We start from the raw sequence: 19,390 nt of genomic DNA, 5'->3' as shown, positions 1-19,390 counted from the left end.
TGCTCAATTGTACGTAGAATGGTCAGCTCAAAAAAGAATGGAAAATTATACAGCATTCTAACATAGAAGCATATACCTAATTTTAGCAGAGTAGATAGCTATGGCCTAAAAGGCAACACAGAGGTGTCATATCGTGGAAGTTCGGGAAACCGCCTTATCTGTCACTGCAGCAACTGCAACAACAACAATATATGTATATAGCCACTGACAATAGTGAGCTAGTAAGCGACTGATAAATGGGCTTATCCCATTGCCATCTCAATCAAATTTAGAGCATTCAATGGATTGTGTGGTTTATCCATTGAATGCGCTAAATTTGATTGAGATGGCAATATGAAACCGTTTGACGTTTCAATTTACATACAAGGTGAGTTCCAAAGTAAACAGGACTTTAAAAAAAAACAGAACAAATGGCTTTTTTGGCAAAATTAATTTATTTTATTCAAAACAGTTTCTTTCTGCTTCAATACAACATTTTGCATGGTCCAAAAGCATGTCGAAAGAGTGTTTTAGCTCGTTGGCCGGTATGGCCGCCAGTATGCCGGTGCAAGCCTTTTGAATGGCCTCTCCGTCTGCATAATGCTTTCCTTTCATGGGCAAATACATTTTTCCGAAAAGGAAGAAGTCGCACGGTGCCATATCAGGTAAATACGGGGAGTGTTTAATGGTTAAAATGTGATTTCTGGTCAAATAATCGTCCTTCGAATGTTGGATTCTGAGCACTTTTTGGTCGTCAGTCAATTTGTGCGGAACAAACCGTGCACACACCTTTCGTAAGCCCAAATGTTCGGTCAAAATGCGATAAATCGATGTTTTGGAGATGTTTACTTCCATTTCCATGAACTCCAATGTTGATTTCGGCTGATTTTTGATGAATTCACGCACAGTTTCAATGGAATTTCCGGTAATCACGGATTTTGATTGGGCCACATGTTGATCGTCATTTATGTCCTCACGACCACTTTGAAAATGTTGAAACCACTCGTGCACTCTGCTGCGCGATAGGCAATCATCGCCATAAACTAGTTTCATCAATTGAAATGTTTCGGTAAAAGTTTTAACAATTTTAAAACAAAATTTAGTGTTGGTTCTTTGTTCGAAGCTCATTTTCGCACTGATAACGTAAACATACTGACACTTAAAACGCAATAACTTCACTTCCAATATATGAATGGTCATGAAACTCTCACTCGACAATTGATAAGGACAGATTCTAACGCACCAGTCGACATACAAATGGCGCCACCAGCAGGCGCTAGATTCAAAAAGTTACTGTTTACTTTGGAACGTAGCTTGCATTGCTGCAATACAATAAACGATTTCATTCCACACTTTACTTCCATTCAACATGAGTCCTCTTTTACTTTTCTGAGTTAAACAACGCTAATGATACAATCTGGAAATTCACGATATTATCGTAAAGTTCGACGATTTTGGTGTTTATACTAAGAATGTCTTAACATTTGAGTATTATTTTTGCTGCTTACAGTAACTAAAAATATTCATTATTTATTACAACTTTCGACGTGGATTATCTCAGCAACAGTGCATCGATGAACATATTGTAATATTTAATGATAAAACTCCATCAAGGACCAGTGTCTGTCGATGGTATGGTGAATTCAATCGATCAATTTCGCAAAGGTCGTTCAAAATCAGCGCTTTTTTCTGCAAACTACTGATGCTGTGCGCAAAGTGATATTGAAATATAGCCTTGTGACATATCATACGATTGGGACATAGATGGGCATCAGTGGGGCTAGCATATATTCAATATTGCATGAACTTTCGACAGTAAAAAAAAATGTTTACGTTGGTTCTCACACAATTCGTCAAACAATCCAATCAAAAAATGCTTTTGTATATTGGTCGGGAGAAATGTTAAAATAATAATTTACCGGTACTTTGAGACACGACTCTAACAACGGGTCAGGTGATAAATCGTGAATTTATAACTATGAACCCGAGAGTAAACAGCAGTTGACAGAATGGTTGTTTCAAGATGAGCCGAATTCAGCAAAAGTTGTTCACGAACGAAACGATTCCAAGCAAATGATTGACTGTTTTTTTGGAAAGACTGCACATGTCGCAACAATATTCGTACCACTATAAATTCAAATTGTTATTATACTTACGAACGAAAATTTTGAAAGGCTTCTTGTGATAAATAACTAAAACATGATTTGTTTATTAAAATATATTATTTCCGGTATTAATGGTCCCAAGTAATTCTTATTATTCTTATTATAAGCAAACATTATAACGCTTAAAGTTATCAGTCTGTTTATGTGCATTTTTTATTAATTTATTAAGTTTAGGAATTATGTTATAATTATTATACTTGTACTTTTTTTAGATTTAAATATATATCGATGGGACTACCTGGATTTAGTCATCAGAAGCGCCTCCGCTTCCTCTGTTAACATGGAGTGACCAGAGAAGATAGCATTCAATTCCACCAATCGATGTGCTGTTGAATTTGAGCCCATTATAAGATACTTGCTGCTTTAGTTCGATACTTGCTATAAGACGAAAGAGGTGAAAGAAAAATTATTTTTTGTAAATATTCAACGAATATAGAAATGTTCTATTAAAAAGGATGATAAATGTGAAATAAATTGTTTGGTTTAGTATATTTTTTTCATAAAAAAAAATTGTTCTTCTTAGTAAATTTAATTGAAATTTAGTTGAATATTCTTCTTTAGACCTTGAAAAGTACAATATTGCACAATATATTTGTTCTTAATGGTTTGGTTATAGAGTGGTGCGAAATAGCGGATCGCTAATTTTTTTATTTAGCGCATTTGTAAGCATGTGAGTTGGACAGATCCTGAAACATGTTTCATTTTATCGCTAGTATCTAATTTATTGATAGTTATTATTGACGCCAGAATAAAGTAACTTATTTTTAAACGCATATGTACATTAATTATATTGATTTTTGTTATTGAACAAGGAGGTTTTTTTTGGACACACCATGTGGAACCGATAGATGCACTATGGCCATGCCAGGCGGCTACTTTGTTAGATGATGAGCGAACGACAAACAGACATTTATAACAAATAAAACAGAACATGTTTCATAAAAAATAGAGAAATAGCTACAGCATTGAAAAAAATTTCAAACCTAATTTTAGATGAGCGCATAATATCGTTGAAAACAACGCAAGGAGGATATAAGGATATAATGTCAGTTCCTTATTCAACGCGAGCGGATCGCGGGTCTAGTATAATATAAAATAATGATTCAAACAGCACGTAAGAATCCCTTAATAGCGAAAGTAAATAAAATAACGAATTTTAAGGAAGACACATATAAAACTAAAGCAACTCACTTGTACTCATTTATGCACCCGTTACGTATTCAATAAAAAATATCAAAGTGACGAAAGTTTGCATTGTTCATGACTTAAATGAAACATTTAACTGATATTATGATTTATTGTGCTTTCTAACAACTTTTTGATATATAAAAAAATATTGTTATAATGGTTAATACATTTATTTCATTGGCTTTCAAAATAATGAAGAAGGTATCATCACAAGTCAAGGGCCACACGTATGCTGACGCATGTCTTATGATAAAACATACGAAAAGAAACAAGCACTTCACATCAAAGTACACATTTATAGAAATAAATAAGCTTGTTAGTAAATGGTGTGCCAGCAGAGCACTCTTCGACCACGTCTATATCACAGCAGTAAAGAACGAAAAACTGCATAGTCGATGTAGAATGTTAAGGAACAGTTGAAATTCGGCAGAGAGCAGCGAAATTAGATAGCAAATGACTGGAAACTTATAATGTTGTCAGTCAAATTAAAATTTAATTATATTAATATTTTCAATCAGTTGGCAATCAATACAGATGAGAGAGTATCCAAAGGAACCATGTTGCACAAATAGTGAAGTATGGTGAAAGGGCCGTCATGGTATGCGATAGCTGCACATACTGGCATGTTGTATCTCTACAAAATTTTCTGGAATAATAAGGAAAGACGACTATCTGCATATTTTGCTGACCGTATCCTCGATTTTGTGGAAAGGAGTGCTTGTCGTTAAGAAGAAGTCATATTTCGACAAAATGACGACCCAAAACAAACATCCAAAATCTTGAAATAATGGCTTGCCAAACTGCAAAGTCTGTCGCAAAAGAAACAGAACTTTTTAAATATAACTGTTTCAGGTGGCGCCACCTATTGGTGGGTATATGGACTAAAAAGTTTGATCTCTTGTTGACATTTCGTAAAAATTTTAAGACAATTGGATAACTACAAGCGATGTTATCGATCAAAAAGTGACAGCAGCTTTTGGTCATCGGTCGTAAAATGCATTTTGAACAAAGAGCAAATATTAAATTTTGTTTTAAACTTGGGAAAACGTTTACTGAAACATTTCAAATGATGATAAAAGTTTATGGTGATCAGTGCCTATCCCGTAGTAATGTGCATGAGTGGTTTAAGCGATTCCAAGAAGGTCGTGAGAACCTCTGTGACGATCAGAAGTCGGTCGTCTTCAGAAGTCAAAAATAAAGACAAAGCTGATTTGTTTTTACGATTCCGAGGGTATTGTTCACCGAGAGTTCGTCCCACCTGGCCAAACGATTAATGCTGTGTTTTACCTTGGTGTTATGAAGCGTCTTTTGTCACGCATTCGTCATGCTCGACCACAATACCTTGAGGCAGGGCCCTGGCGTCTGTTGCACGATGCGACAAAAAACTCCATATTAACCATTAATCACTCACCCTACTGATCTGGCAACCTGTGTTTTTACCTATTTGGAAAACTTCATTTGCCCATGAAAGGACACTGGTTTCAGGACATTTCAGCTATCCAAAAGGCGACGACCGATATTCTCAAGAGCATTCCGAAAATGACCTTAAACACTCATTTGAAATGCTAATTGACCGGGCTAAACGCTGTATCGAAGCACAAGGAAACTACTTTGAATTAAAAAAATATAACTTTTGAAAAATATAAATTTTTTGTTGTTTTTTTAACAGTCCTGTTTCTTTTGCGACAGACCTTGTAAATTTCTTATTGACGCAATAGCCAGTCTATTGTTCTGATCTCAATCCGATTAAGAATTTATGATCAATCGTCAAATGAAGGTTAGGACAACACCGATCAACTCCAACGAATCTGGATGAGTTTTGTCAAAGGGGTACAGCGATAATGGCACAGCATTTCAAATGAATTTATGCAGAATTCGGTCGAAAGTACTTATGCCAAGACAAAGTATTTTGTGTTATAAAGGGTTATGGATTTATACTAAAAATTGGCTATTTTCTGAAAGTTTCTGTAAGGTAATTGAGTAATTATGAGTTTTTTTTTGGTTTTATTTACATTTGGAATTGAACATGAACTAAAGGGATAAAAAGCTTTTTTAAAATTTCTTTGCTACTTCTATACTTATGCAGATATAAAGACATGAAGCACAAACTTGTACTTATTTTTGCTCCCCACTGTACGTGCAATATGTGTGGACATAGTCACAAATATAACGATTTCGTATTATTTGGTGCATTTTAATAAATATCAATTTACTAACTGCATTTCATATGAGGCTACTGACATTATAAACGTATTGTAAGTAAAAAAGCATATAAAGTCTACAGCGCTGTTGTTATTGTCTTCGCAGTATAGTTTCCATCTATGTATGTGCATTTATTAGAAGTTTATATAAATGCACTTGTCTTTATTTGTATAAAGGAATAAAGAAGTATCTAGTTAGGCTTTATTTACAATTGCATTTGCTTTTGTTATTGCTATTTACTATTTATTTGCTTTCATTGAAATCACTTGGTTGCACTCACTCAATGCAATCAAATATTTATTGTGTAAATAATAGATTATTAAACAGTAATTTGCTTGCCGGCAAATCTTTGCTCGGTTTTTCGTTAGGCACAGTATGTATGTATGGGTCTTTGTATTTGCTTTAATAACTTCTCTAGCGTCATGAATTTGTATGGAGTTCCTTTATTACCATTATTATTACTATTTTATTACTTTCACTTTACCTCAATTTTGCATTAATGACAGTAATCCGTTGAATATTCGCATTTATTTGCATTCGTTAGTGTAGTTCGGGAGCTTCGATTGAATGCAAGAGTTGTTATGTGGTTGTGCTCGTATTTTTACTTTGCTTTTGTACTGTAGCCTTGACTTTTATACTTTTGACTTGCCTTGGCATTGACTGCTGTTGTTGTTACTTGTAACATGCATTGAATATGCAGAACTTACTTGGTAACGGTGTAATCTGCACAAACCCATCAAGCGTGCGTTGCGGCAATAACGGGTAGTGTAATTGCATTGATCAAAGCTGTTCAAGAAAATAAAGAGATATTATTTTATTGAATAAAAAATAATTTTATTTTATATTTCTTTGTTATACCAAGGAAATATGCTCCAGTTATTACAGTATGAAAAGTCTATAAAAAATTAATTCCTATTCGTTTAAAATGAAATATTTAGACATGTTGTTCTTTGACAAATGTTGAAGAAGAGTGGACGAATATTTCTTTGTGGCTTAGATGTACCAGAAAACTACAAAGAGCTAAATAGTAATAAGAGACTAAATAAGTATTTGCTTTAAGGGGCGAGCTTACTTTAGAGGCTTAAAAATTCTTTTTTTTTTTTAGGAGTTTTTGGGAAGGAAAGAAATAATTTATTTAAGCGAAGTTTGTAGGGTTTATAGCTACATGTTTGAACATCATTCATAATTTTTTTGGATACGAAATCTTTGATATTCTGTCTTTCGGAAGCAATTTCCCGATGCATCTCGCATGTGCATTTGTCGGACGGCGGGCAAGATACAGGTCGCAATTTCTGTCGCAAACAAAAAGTTCAAAGAGATTTATATTTTTCAATAATGTATCTCCTACTTAAACTAAAAAATATCCAAAAAAAAAATTGTAAAATTTTAAAAAAATTTTATAAATTGAAAAAAGTGGTTTTTGACTTTATGTTGTTTAAAAATATGTTTAAACATGACTTTTCTTAGTTCTTTTTAGTTTAAATGGAAGACAATTCAATACGAAACATAATAAACTTTTCCCAAATTTCATACGACGTTTAGTTTTTTTTCTATCCTGCCCGCAATTAAGAAAAATTGTAAAAATGAAAAACCGAGAAATCGCGCGTCAAAGTTTTCGCTTCCTGCCAAAGCGCTCATATATCTGCTAGACACTCGGTCAATATTTCCCTTCTAGCTTCGAAAATATTTTGAATTCCCATCTATAACTTTGTGGACATATTCTTAGATTATTTCTAAAGAGATTTAACCAAGAAAAATTGATTTTTGAAGCTTCTAAAGCAGGCTCCCCCCCTAAGTAATCAATTTCTACAGGTTGATTTTCAGTGGTAGCGTTAAAACAGTGAATTCTTAAGGGGTAACAATGGTTTACGGATTTCAAAAAATTTAATATTTTTATTGTCTCATTAATTTCAATAACACTTCTGGAGTATTGTCGTAAATATTCAAGTTAATCCGGGTAATAGTTTCGGAGACACAGCTAAATGCGTTACTTTCAAACGTGTTTTTTTCGAAACTGTGTTGCTGAAGTCGGTTGTCAAGATTTCTCGAGAACTACTCAACCGATCTTCATGTAATTTTACACACATGTCTTTGATATACTATTCTTAAAGACTTGGACTTTTTTAATTTAAAAAATTAAATATAAAATTAATAAAATTAAAATTTTAATTTTTTGTAAAAATGTCTGCCAAAACTCCAATTTACAGTTTTTTTATCATTCGTCCAATTTCTAAGTTAAGGTTTTAACCAAAACGCGTAATTTTTTACTTTATATGATGCTGTAAGGAGTTATCCAGCCAACGCGGGTACATCTTTTTTCCTAAGGGTCATCAGAAATGGCGTCGCGATCGCTGAGTTTAAAATATTTTTTTTTCTAAAAATTTCAGAATTCCTTTAATAGTGTATGTTTGCAAGAATAAAAATTCTAAAAGAACATTACATTTTTTAGGAGAAAAAGTTGTTGAAAAACTCGCGCGCACTATAACTGTCAGCATTAAAGTTGAATTTGAGGTATATCTGTGTTTCCCTATGGGGCTTAAGAGGAACGAAGACTTAATTTGATCTCGTTAATTGTTGTGGAGTCCAATAATTCGTATCAGACTGAATACTTTTATTTTTTTGTCATGTAGTTGATTGAGTTGATCTCAGGCGTTCGTTGAGCAATAATCTCTAAAACGCCTACAGATAACTAACTCTGTTTAATACTTCGAGGAAATAAACGATAATACTTTTTGCTTTAATTCATTTTAATGCTTCAATTTATCAAATTAGATACAAATAACACATAAAAAAATTATCTAGTGATATGTATATACCTTCATTAAACAACAATCTGCAATAATTACTATGTAATAAAATGTAAATCAAATACTATACCCTCTTTTGCAAAGAATGACGAACTCTTGCACACTTTCATAGCTGCTGGACGTGGCTGATGGCCACAAACATTGCCCACAAGTCGGCGCGTGCCATAATAAACACTCTGTAAACTGCGGTATTTAATTTCTTGACGCCCACATTGCGCATTGCACTACAAGAGATAGAGGGAGAAGGAGAGAAAAAAGTGTGTTCATCCCAAAGCGAGTAAGAGATGAGAGAAAAAGCCATACAAAGGCTCACTTACCTTGGAACATGGCTCGACGCGCCAAACCCCCTTGCACCGCTTGTTGTAGCACTCCTGCGAACTAATGGAACGCTGTGACGTACTGCAGGCGTTCGTTGCCTCCGTGCCATTCGCAAAGCGTCATCTAACCTCCCGCTTATTTATGACCGTGTTGCGTCCAAAAAGTCCACTCCTCTCGACCACACTTTTCGAACGTGTCAGGCACGCTTAGTCCATAAGCCTCACGGTATACATTGTCGACCGCTTCGATGTTCGCTTCCTCGCGTGACTCCAGCGCATTGTGTGTGGGCGTGGGATGACGCAAACGCAGGCAAATAATTGAAGGATGCTGTGGCATGAATATGATGGTTGAGGAAATTATTATAAAACTAAATATTTGTGTAAATAAAATATCCACATAAATGTTTGCATACTCATACAGATATGAAAAACGCTTCATAAAGCTAATGGACGGTTAAATTGCAATACAAACTGTGTGCTGGTTACTCATACGCCATGGCGCATGGTTTGTATACAGTTGTTTATTTGTGTATGCAGAATTAAAAAATGTGCTGATAATGTGCATGAGCGATGCAATTGTTGCAATTCAGTTGCACGTGACCAACTGATGCACACTTCGCTTTGTCAATTTTGGAATAAGCGACGAGTATTCGAGAAAAAAATTTGCACAACTGGAAAATTGTCTAAGGAATCTTAGATTAGTTGATACCAATATTGTGAAAATTTTATTATTTTAGTAATTTTAATAAAATAAATTTTTTAACAGGTGGCAACCTTCTACAATAGAATTTTAACTTTATTAATTTTTTTATTCGAAGAAGTTTCTGTTTGGAGTTTTGACTTATAATTTAAATTTTTTTTATTTAATTTTACACAGCTGGCAACTCTTGTACAAATATTTTAAATTCTTAAGCCTCTCAGAACTTCTTTTAAACATTTTGTCAACATTCAGTTGTGTTACTAATTTTAATTAATTAAAATTTTAATAGGTGGCAACCTTATTTCAAAAATTTTAAATCTAATAAAATCTCTCAAAACTTTACAGTTATTTTAAACATCTTATAACATTTAGTTTTGTTTCAAGATTCTAATTCTTCAAACTTTTTTACACGGGTGGCTAATCTTCTAAGAATATTTTCAATTCTTAAAGGTTCTTATACTTTTTGAATATTACCAGAAATTCTGTTGACGTATAAATTATAATAAATCAAAATGTTTGTACAGGTGGCAAGCTTCCACAAAAAATGATAACTATGTATATTAATATCTTTTGATGAGTTCCATCAATCTGTGCAGATTTTTATCCTTCTGATTTGTTATTTTAATTTGAGTGACTATCTTTTATATTGTGATCACCATACCACCTGAGCATCTACTACGTATACATAGTGTAAACAGCAGTGCTTAACTAAATTTATTGAAGTCGAAATTGCGCAACACTTACCCGCCGTACGTGACATGGTTACTCGTGGATGATGTAGCTGTCTCAAGCTCTCCATGTTTCTGCCACCCGGCGTGCGGTGAATGTGGTGAGTCCGCACGTGTGTTGCACAGACGGCATTGCGAACTGTTGCCAGTTGTTGTTGGACTAGTGATGGCGTGTATGTGGTTTGTTGCTTACCGTTCGTGCCAATCATTGACGTTAGTGTTGCTGCTGCTGCCATCATTCGTGGCTTCTACAGCTGCAAGCGATGAAGGAACAAATGCATCGGACGCTACAAGGCTCCGTAGATCTCCATTGACGATTTGTGGTCGCGTCGGCTCGTGCTATTCGAAATTTTTCAAATCGATGCCAAATTGTAGACCCTCATCGGACAGCATGTGATGTTCTCTCAAATCGCCAAATTTCAGAAAAGACCACAAATGCTGCGGTTGCGAAAGTGAGAGAGAAAAAAGCAAATCGTATTAGCAAAGTGAACTGCTTTAAATGCACACGATTCTTTTTTTTCTTTATTTTTTTGTTATTTGGTAGCAAGGCAAGCAGATTGAGTCCAAACTAGCGGCAAATCGCCAGAGGCTAAATTGTGTACAGATACAGCAGTCATGCTTTAAAATGTGCATGTGGCATGCAACACTGTCTAAGCAGCAAGAAACTTGGGTAGTTTTGTAGAGTTTGAAATATGTATGTATTTGAGTATGTTTGTGTGGGTGTATGATTAAAGCATGCAATTGCCTACAAGCACTTAATAGCCGAACCCTCGCCAGCATCTTTACATCAACAAAAGTGCTATATATATCTGAGCGTGTGTGCAAGCAAAGTTATAAAGACTGTATGCTAAGTTGTGTTCGCACGCATTGTAGACGATTAGTTGACGCAGCAGTCGCATTGGCCCACTTTCTTTTCTTGCAAACACCCTTTCGTTCTTTCCTGGTCATTATGTGGCTACTTCGAGACCTCAATTTCATATAGGTTTGAACGAATATATGTTTGTGGGTATATGTATATGTAAATATGTTCATCAATTATCTTTGGCTCTCTTTCTGTTACTAACCACAATTAATTTTCCATTATTCAACTGAACTTTCTGTAAGTTTATATAACCTTCTCACTGTCGCATGCATCATTCTGGCCTTTCTTCCCTAATTTTCGAAATTCATCGCTTACAAAATGACCTCGAAAAGTCGTTAGATCATTTTTGGGCATTGTCCAACAATTTTGGCCAACTCTTCAATTTTAACTACCCAGTAGGACAGCTAAATTAGCATTTATACTCTTTAATGATTTTTAGAAGTTCTGTAAGACTCACCTAAATCATCTTTAATTCATTAATTTATATTTTTCTCCTGTTTACTGTACTGGTTGCGGTGTCAATTTGCTCGTCGTGTCTCTTTTTATACCTAGGTTAGAACTAACTTGCTATTCAGCTGCCAAAGTGTGATTCTTTCTTCGACTTTAGTATGTTTATTCATTCAACTCTCGCTGAATTCTAAAATACAAAGTGGATACATATTTACATACTTCCGTACATATAAAATTGTACGTTTGTCTCGTTTAATTTCTAGTTTATGTGTTGAGACTATGACACTGCCCATGCAACTCTTGCTGATTTCCCACGAGTCCGTGGTGTGCTGACAGGCTCAGCGAATACCGGAAATTGTTACAAAATAAAAAAGACCAAAGAAATGACGAAAGCCGGCTAAGCCATGTAAATTGGACCAACACGAAGTTGTTGCCGCTTTGCTGCAGTTGCATTGTAAAGCAATTACGCATTCATTGAGTACGCAAAGGAAAACAGGGAATTGGTATTGTTGCCTGCAGACAGCCACATTTTCAATTTTCAACTACGAAGGTGGGCGCTTTCAACTGATGAAACCAGCCTCACCACCACCACCCCACTGATTGTTAATGAGTGTGACTTGAGTGAAACATTGTTAATATTGGCTCATATCGGAAGTCGCATATACAAATGTGTATATATGTACTATCATTTATTATTCAATATCCAACATGGGAATAGAGTAGCTTAAATATATCATTATTGATGCAGTTGTTGGGGCTGCTGGGAAAACTAACCACAATTGTCTAATTAAAACAAGAAAAAACGTCAAATTCGGCTGCACCGAAGCTATTATACCCTTCATAGGTGTATTTCTTTTAGTAACTATGTGTTCAGTTTGTATGGCAGCTATGTATATGCTATAGTTAACCGATCTGAATAATTTCTTCGGAGATTGCATTGTAGCCTTAGAAAATAATCTTTGGTATGGATTTTCGTGAATATATCTTGTCGAATGCAAAAGTTTTCCATACCAGCACTAGATTCCGATCGTTCAGTTTGTATAGCAGCTATATGCTATAGTAAGCCGATCTGATTAATTTCTTCTTATTACGCTAATATCGTAGAAACCTGAGCCAACCTTTATGAAGATACATTGTCAAATGTGAAAGTTTTCCATACAAGAACTTGATTCCGATCGTTCAGCTTGTATGGGAGCTATACATTATAGTGGTCCAATATCGGCAGTTCCGACAAATGAGCAGCTTCTTGAAGAGAAAATGACGTTTGCAAAATCGACTCAGCTCAACATACCGATCATTTATATATATATATTATAGGGTCTCCTACGCTTCCTTCTGGGTTTTACAAACTTCGTGGCAAACATAATATACCAGGGTATAATGAGAAATCACTTAGTAGAGAACCACAAGTGCTGGCAGTACAATATTTGGATTTTAAGGCAATACCTTTTTTATCTTATATGCTAAAGTTGGCAGCATGGAAAATAGCATTTATATCCGGATACCCTTACAATATTTTTGTAACAGGTGATCCAAGTGAAGGTAATTTCAAGAGTCTTTTTTGACAGATCACGGGTCAGCCGTGTCATTATTTAATTCATTATTGAATAATAACTTTTGAGATAGTAAAAGGTTGCAAGAAAATCCAACATTTTTCAGCCAAATTGCGTTCAGCAATTATACCAGTTTCTGGCTCGCTTGGGCTGGGTATGTAAACAAGCACAATTGCAGTATTTGGAATGAAGAACAATCAGAAGAGATACAAGAGCTGTCATTTCCTTTAGACAAAGCAACGGTTCGTTGTGGTTTGCGAGACGGTGGAATCATCGGTCCGTATTTCTTCAAAAATGATAACGGTGAGAACGTAATTATTATCGCGCCGTGAAACCGATTATTTGACTCCTAAAATTGAAGCTCGTGATCTCGCCGACATTTGGTTTTAACCATTTTCACACATCGTCAATCAATCAATGGACTTATTGAGAGAACACTTCCGTGAGCAGATAATTTCACGTTTTGGGCCGAAGGATTGGCGACCAGGATCGTATAATATTACATCGGTAGTCTTTTTCCTGTGAGGATATGTAAAGTTTAAGATATTTGCAGACAATCTGCTACGATTCAAGCCTCAGAGCGAAATATCACTCACCAGTTACAGTGGAAATGCTCTAACAAGTCATCGAAAATTGGACTCTACGGATGAACTATCTGAAACATAGCCGCGGCCAACATTTGAAAGAGACAGTTTTCAAAAAATAAATTCGGAAGAATGTTGTTTCGAATGTTGTAAATATTCCTCACTAAGTTTAAATGTTCTATGTTTTTTCTTTAAAGAAGGAGGTAACCTTTGAGTGGATCCTTTACAATAAAAATTTTTACGAAGAACACCTTTATTCTCATAAATACAAAATGTTCATTCTAGTTAATTTGAAACCTTATTACCTCGAATTCGATTGTTTTGAAATCGATTTTAAAGCTGATAAATGGTATCGAAAAGTTAGAAAATCGCTGTTATCGGTATAACAACAAATATATAAATATATATATTACCTACATATATAAAAATTTTTAAAATTTTATACATTAACTTTTATCCTCGACGTTATGATATTAAATGAATTAGTATTGGAAATTAATTTGTGCAATTTTGCGAATTATGCAGATCTGAATTGCACTTGGAGTTCAAAGAAATGGCGAAGTTGGCATGTACATTTGTCTGCTAATACTAATGACGATCTGCTTATAAGAAGCAAAGTCAAAAACTCTCATACATACCAAGTATACACATATGAACATTGCATAACTCTCTACATATTTGATTGTGTGTACAAGTATAGCTGTCGATGGATTCGAAGATAAAGGGTGCCCGCAGAGTGGACGTCGAGCACAGTGCATTTACCTATTTACGCAATACGCAAATTTACGCTAGGTTTGGCTTTGAGCGTCTGCTCTGCGGGCACCCTACACAGCTGTTGCTGACGATGATGCGAAGGCAACTTTTTTTGCTGACATCATTATCACTACTGCTGTTATTAATGACATTTTGCACGCTTTAATTATCAAATGTGACATTTGAAAGTTGACTGATAAGTAGAAGCAATGCTGGTTGCTATATTGTGTAGTTAGTTCTGGCCAATATGCTTCCAGTTGTATGACGTTCTCCACACAGTCAGTTGGCAGCCGAGCGAATCAAAATCAGAGATGGACATGTATGGTATATACTCGTATTATATACATATATGCAGCTCTCATGTAGGATACGCTTGATAGTGTATTTTTGTGCGAGGGGGTGAGTGTGCATGCATTTGCTTTAACGATATTGTAATTTTGCACGGGTTTGCGTTTGTTGTTTTGTACGTTTGTTTGATCGTCATGCGCGAGAGGATAAACAATGCGAATTTATGATTTAATATATACAGATTATAGCCAATTTACAATTTAGTGTGATTGAAGGGATGGAGTCATGTGTAGAAGTTCACGCAAGTGAGAAAAGTTCTCTGATCACCATTCACTTGGGAGTGGCCATAAACGATTCTTTTACTTATGGCTCAAACAGCTCACGACTTCCGGTTTTTTACCAAGTATCCCCTGGGTAGCCTAAGAATATCCGTTTAAAGGCGAGCTAAAGTGAGAAGGCGAAACATCCCCTCCACAGGGTTGTGCGCTGGTTTTGGGACCCCCCACGTAAAAAACAGTACCAATGAAAACTTATCGGCAGCCTCGGGTGAGAGACCCCCCTTTTGATAGCAGTGCCTGAATTTGGTATCCCTGCAACACTAATACGGCTGTGTAAACTGACGGTGAACAACAACAAAACAAGAGCTCCATCAGGATAAAGGACCTCTCCGAAGCGTTCGATACCAAACGAGGTTTCAGACAAGGTGACACCCTATCGTGCGACTTCTTCAATCTGCTGCTGGAGAAAATAATTCGAGCTGCAGAACTTAATTGAGAAGGTACAATCTTTTATAAGAGTGTACAATTGCTGGCTTATGCCGATGATATTGATATCAGCGGCCTCGACACCCGCGCCGTTAGTTCTGCTTTCTCCAGACTGGACAAGGAAGCAAGGCAAATGGGTCTGGCAGTGAACAAGGGCAAGACGGAATATCTTTTGTCATCAAACAATCTGTCGACGCACTCGCGACTTGGCTCTCACATCACTGTTGACAGTCATAACTTTGAAATTGTAGACAATTTCGTCTATCTTGGGACCAGCGTAAACACCACCAACAATGTCAGCCTGGAAATCCAACGCAGGATTACTCTTGCCAACAGGTGCTACTTCGGACTGAGTAGGCAATTGAAAAGTAAAGTCCTCTCTCGACGAACAAAAGTCAAAACTCTATAAGTCGCTCATAATGCCCGTCCTGCTATATGGTGCAGAGGCTTGGACGTTGTCAACAACTGATGAGTCGACGTTGCGAGTTTTCGAGAGAAAAGTTCTGCGAAAGATTTATGGTCCTTTGCGCATTGGCCACGGCAAATATCGCATTCGATGGAACCATGAGCTGTACGAGATACACGACGACATTGACATAGTTCAGCGAATTAAAAGACAGCGGCTACGCTCATTTAATAATCTTTTGATATCTTGTTTACGTTATTATGAAATTATTAAAAAGTCTGTGTCAGAATGAGCCTAATAAATTTTCGTAGCGGCATATGGTCACGTTTGCTTTCGTTTGACAAATCAAGGCAATAGTAGTCAATCAAACATCAATAATAATAATAGTTAATCATAAATACAGGGTGATATATTGATGTATATAGATCTAAAATTTACAAACCGTTTCTTCATCTATGTTGACCACTTATTTAAGATTTCAGTGGTGCCTTCGAAATCTAACGCAAAAGTGGTTTTGCGCAAAAAATTTCCTTAAAATAATCAAAATTCCACCCTTAATAACTTGTAAACCATTGAAAACTCATTCTTGGAGAGACTCACATAAAAGTGCCTAGGAACTTATTTTTGAGACTATCAAGCGAAAACAAATATTTTCATTTACCTAGCATACTTATAATTTCGTATAATAATCTCAGACTAATATGTATGTGTAATATTTACGCTCATATATATTTATCTTATGTACGTCAGGATAAGCATAAAAATATTTATGTGTGTAAAACAACTATCTAGCTTGTCCCCTACATCTAACTTGTGCACCAATTAAATACTTATGCACGAATTACCACACCGTCAAAGTGGCTTTTCTGACATTTTTTCAGAAGTGAAAATATTTTCAAAATAAAACTAATTGTAAACAATTTTATTATGTTGGACGCTCTTTTTAAATGATCTGCACTCGTTCTTCTTTATCTTCAACATGGCCGCAGATCGTGCTGCCACACTCCTTTATTTATAATAAGATACATAATTTACAGATTTATGATGTTACCACAATATATAATTTACATATTTATAATGCTGCCACAATATATAATTTACATATTTATAATGCTGCCACAGTTCGACCATCCTGACATGTAATCGTCCCGATTACGCTTTCATTAGGGAGACTATGGTTTAACCAAGGCTTCATGTTTGCTACTTCCCATATTCCTTCATATGGAATTTGGCTAAGTTGAAATCCCTCGACATCTCTAAGTATATACCTGTCATTAGGAAGTATTTTGCAAACTCTATAAGGACCTTTAAACTTGGGGGCAATCTTTTTACATGCACCTGGATTACTTATATAATTCTTTACCATAACATAATCTCCTTCCATATACTTTCTTTGTGTCCGATGTTTATCTTTCAGCAATTTATTATAATTTTGAGACTTTGAAATATTTTCTGCTGCCTTATCCCTAATATCTGCTAAGTTACGTTCATTATTATTCAAATCATTTTCTTCTAGTCTTTCTCTGAGAAAGTCAACGACAGTTCCCCTTTGTGAAACTCCAAAAAGTAGTTCGCTTGGAGTTGTGCCTATACTTCGATGCATCGTATTGTTTAAAGCATACTCTATGTCCGGTAAAGTTTTGTCTAAGCTGAAATTAAAGCCACCGCTGGTTAATTTTGCTATCATTGGAGCAAGACTACGATTAACGCGCTCCACCTGTCCATTGGCTTGTGGCGATCCTGTCGCAATTTTTACATGTTTTACGTTATTTGTTTTCAAAAAATTTTCAAAATCTTTTGATGTAAACGCACTGCCTCGATCAGATATCAATACCTTTGGACGACTGTAACTACTAAAATACAATTTTAAACAGCTCATGACCTCCCTGGTGCCTGCTGAACACACCGCATATAACTTAACAAATTTAGTGAACCCATCTATTACCAAAAATACATATTTTTTCTTAGAATGTTTAAATGACACTGGACCGAAGTGATCCACATGAACAGTTTCGAAAGGTACGTTTCCTTTGGGTATATTATGTAAGAGGCCCTCATGTTTCCCACTCTTCGAGGAAAAGGCAATACACTTTAGGCAGTTTGAGATATATTGTTTAATTTTCTCCTTCATTTTGGGAAACCAATATGACTTTATTATAGCACTGAAAACTTTATCACTTCCCATATGACCCATTTCATCGTGATACTTTCTCAATAAATGTTCTTCCATCTCATTTGGTATATAAAATAGTATATTTTGTCCGTTTTTTCTATAAACTAAGCCATTCCGCATTTCAAAAACACCATTTTCCTTGTTTTCCAATTCCCCCCGGATTTCAATAATTTTCCTATCTCGATTTTGGCAAATTGACAGATTTTGCTCAAACGTATTTTCTTCAAGAACTAAGATATTTGAAGTGCGACTAAGTGCGTCCACATGGAGCATTCTATTTCCATTACGGTGTTCGAGAACATATTGAAAATTTTGCAATTCGAGTGCCCACCTGGCTATTCTTGGATTTACTTCCTTCTTATTTAAAGTTAGCATGAGTGAATTGCAATCAGTGACTATCTTAAATTTCAATCCTTGAAGATATACCCGAAATCTCCGAAGTGCATAAATAATTGCAAGTGTTTCCAGCTCAAAGCTGTGGTATTTAGATTCGGGCTCGCTGCTACGTTTCGAAAAATAAAAGACTGGGTGAAATTTGTCGTCACTCTTTTTTTTGTAATAATATTGCACCAAATCCCCGAGAGCTGGCATCGCAATGCAGCTCTGTATCATCTCTTGGGTCGTAAATCGCTAAGATAGGAGACCCAATTAATTTATTTTTAAGTTTCTCAAAACACTGTAACTCGTCTTCCCCAAATGTAAATTTAACATTCTTTTTTATTAGTTTGTACAGAGGCTGAGCTTCTCGCGAAAAATCTTTAACGAATCTTCTAAAGTATGAGCATAAGCCCAAAAAACTGTGTACAGCTTTTGTGTTACTGGGTATAGGAAAATTCACTATAGCTTCTACATTCTTTTCATCCGGTAGAATACCTTTACTCGAAATGTTATATCCTAAATAGCGTATTTCTGACTCCATAAATCGGCATTTATCTAACCTCAATTCCAATTTGTTTTGTACTAACTTATTAAAAACTTCCTGCAAAATGTCTAAATGTTCTTCTTCATTACTTGTAGCTATCATGATATCGTCTAAATAAATAGCAATTTTCTCTGCTCGAATCAGATCATCGAAAACATGGCTAACAAACCGCTGGAATGTTGAAGGTGCATTTTTCAGACCGAAAGGCATTTTCAAAAACTCGTACTGCCCCATCGGTGTTACAAAAGAAGTGTATTTAATCGAATCTTCAACCATATCTACGTGATAAAACGCACTCTTTAAATCCAATAACGAAAAAATGCATTTATTTGCTAGTCTATCTAACAGATCATCAATAAGAGGCAAGGGATAGTTATCTTTCAATGTTATCTTATTCAAACTACGAAAATCCACACATAACCTTATATCACCTGTTTTTTTTTTACTAAAACAATGGGGGAAGAATATTCTGACTTACTCGGCCTAATTATCTTGGTTTGCATTAAGTCATCTAAAACAACCCTAACTTGTTGTTTTTCACTGTATGAC

The 19,390-nt window shown here is 35.4% G+C and overlaps 1 pseudogene; it reads right to left on the bottom strand.

Moving 5' to 3' along the window:
* Positions 1-2,212: 2,212 nt before the first annotated feature.
* LOC126753743 (uncharacterized) overlaps positions 2,213-19,390 on the bottom strand; it is a 35,210-nt pseudogene continuing 18,032 nt past the window's right edge.

The sequence above is a fragment of the Bactrocera neohumeralis genome, chromosome 3 (genome assembly GCF_024586455.1).
Source record: "Bactrocera neohumeralis isolate Rockhampton chromosome 3, APGP_CSIRO_Bneo_wtdbg2-racon-allhic-juicebox.fasta_v2, whole genome shotgun sequence".
NCBI classification, from domain to species: Eukaryota; Metazoa; Arthropoda; class Insecta; order Diptera; family Tephritidae; genus Bactrocera; species Bactrocera neohumeralis.
Note: the sequence above shows the minus strand (reverse complement) of the source record. Positions and strands in the feature narration are given on the sequence as shown.